This window comes from Elephantulus edwardii, unplaced genomic scaffold (genome assembly GCF_000299155.1).
Source record: "Elephantulus edwardii isolate Elephantulus edwardi_28Jun2011 unplaced genomic scaffold, EleEdw1.0 scaffold00088, whole genome shotgun sequence".
NCBI classification, from domain to species: Eukaryota; Metazoa; Chordata; class Mammalia; order Macroscelidea; family Macroscelididae; genus Elephantulus; species Elephantulus edwardii.
Window position 1 is genome coordinate 5,573,658 of NW_006399838.1, and position 2,257 is coordinate 5,575,914.

General features: G+C 57.2%; 1 protein-coding gene across 2 annotated transcripts in view; it reads right to left on the bottom strand.

Annotated features, from left to right (window-relative positions):
* The window catches only part of FNDC3B (fibronectin type III domain containing 3B), a 406,030-nt gene extending 405,226 nt beyond the window's left edge, over positions 1-804 (bottom strand). For both annotated transcript variants that reach the window (XM_006890351.1, XM_006890350.1), the window contains exon 1: positions 664-804. The gene's annotated coding sequence lies outside the window, so the exon portion shown is untranslated. The remainder of the gene's footprint in view (positions 1-663) is intronic.
* Between the last annotated feature and the right edge of the window lie 1,453 nt (positions 805-2,257).

A 2,257-nucleotide genomic window follows, 5' to 3' on the forward strand; every position in this document is an offset into this window, starting at 1 on the left:
GCCCGGGGGTGCGGGCCGAGACCCCCACCGCCAGCCTCCCCAGGCCGCGCGGCCCCCGCCGGGCGCGCACAGGCGGCCCCAACTTGCAGCCCCACTTGGCACGCGCGCCCCCCTCCCTGCGCCATATGGAAATCTACAGCCTCAGAAAGTGACACGTCGAAGATTCCGCGGCCCGGGCTCGCCCTCCCCCTCCCGGGCCGCGTTCCTCCGCCGAGCGCCGGGCGGGGGAGCGGATTCCGCGGACGGAACCTCCGGCGGGGGCGCGGGGGGCGGGGAGCCACTGCCCAGACCCCCCCCCCAGAAGGAATCTCCACTGCTTTCCCTCCTCCAGACCCTGGCTATTAGGGAGGGGTGGGGGGACCAGTGGGGGACCTCAGCTCGGCGAGACGCAAACCCACGGTGGGGGCCGGCCCCGCGTCCCCGAGGTGCCCAGGAGAGCGCGGGGCGCCCCAGCACTCGGGCGCCAAGTTTTCCCGGGAAAGCTCGGAGCGCTCCCGGGACAGGAACCCACTTTGGCAGAGTCGGCGTCCGGCCGGGGCCGTGGAGGGTGCCGAGCCCCGGAGGTGGGGACGCCGGGCGAGGTGGAGACGCAGGGAGGGGAGGTGGAGAAGCGGGGTCGGGGTCCCCCTCCAGCCCCAGCCGCCTGCAAGCCTTACCTTGCACGGGCTGAATCGCGGGGTGCAGGCGCGCCACACACCGGGTCGCCCACGCCTTCCCAGCCCGCAGCTCCGAGCCTCCCGGCCGCCGCCTGCGCTGCTCCCGCCGCTCTCCGCCTCCTCCGCCTCCTCCTCCTCCGGCCGCCGCGCTCAAATAACTACCAGGAGGGTTGGATGGGGGATTCCGCCATGTCAATGATGTCGGGACCACATGGGGCCGCGCGCTCCGCCCACCGCCGTAAACCGCCGAGTGCAAGCGCCGCCAAGGCCTGCTCGCGCGCGCCTCAATCTGCTCAGCCCTGTAGCTAAGGAGAAACTCCTCTTGCTCCAACCAGACTAAACAAGTCCGAGGCTTAGACGAATTAGTATCTCTAGGCAGGCGAGGACCGAAATAGCTTGCCTCCGGAAAGTCTGTGAACTTGGAGAAAGGATGAAAGTTATACAAGTGTTCAGGTGGTCTCTATGTGTCTAGGACTCGATGGCACTTAAAAACAACAGAGAAAGCTCAGTTGGACTAGTGGATAGAAAGTAATGCTTTCAAACACTGTCCACCATGGGTGACCATTATCGCATTTGACACATCAGTGTCACAGTGTTCAGCATCACAGCAACCACGAGTTACCTCTGTCCAGCAAATGGACACACCAGTGCTATACCACTCAGAAGAATGTTTGACCAAAACCAAAACCAGGCCTGAGGGCCGCAGATTAAAATCACCCATCTTTGGCTTGGTAGCATCACTTTCTGTCACCGAGGCCAACAGAGCTCTATGTTGTTGCTGTTGTTAATTTACACGTAATACTGCGGGTTTTTTTCTTTATCCCCAAAGCAACCTCTTCACCTATTTCCCTCAACATCAGCTCAAGCAGATTTTACGGTACTTGAAATGAAAATATCTTGTTCCTCTGGAAAGGGTGCTCTGGTGGCCTATTGGTAAGAAGCTGCGCTGTAATCCCAAAAGCATGCGGTTCGAATCCACCATCGTTAGGAGGATAGATCATTTCTTCTCCTGCAGTTTATTCTGTCTCTGAGAAGCTGTGGGAGGGTCCGTTATGGGTGCCGACTTAACAGCACACAGCAATGACAGCTCCTAGAGTAAGGAGCTCTGATAGCCTAGTGGATATGGAGTTGCACTGTCAACACAAAAGTTGATGGTTCGAATCCACCTGCTGCTCCAAGGGTCAACAATGAGTTGCTTGCAACCTGATAATAACAGAATGAATTGAGCTGACCTCCCTCTGCACTCACAAGGACTACGATTATTCCTTACTCATTCATTATCTGTGCCTCTGACAAACAGCCCACCCCAGATAATCACTGAACTGTTGTGTTTGTATCAATTAAACCAAATTTCCTAGCGTACATGTTCTACAACCTAGAAGACTAACAGAATGAACACCTGTCTTAAGAAACAAGAGCATGGTATATCATGCCCCTTCTGCCGTAGCTCTTGTCCAGGTGTTCTGAATCACTCCACCCAGCCCTGACTTTCAGAATCTAAAGTCAGACACAGTAACCAGTGCAGTTCAAGCACATCGAGATTATGAGGATGGGACAAGATGGGCATGGTTTCCTTCTACTTTTCATAGGGTCACTGTGAT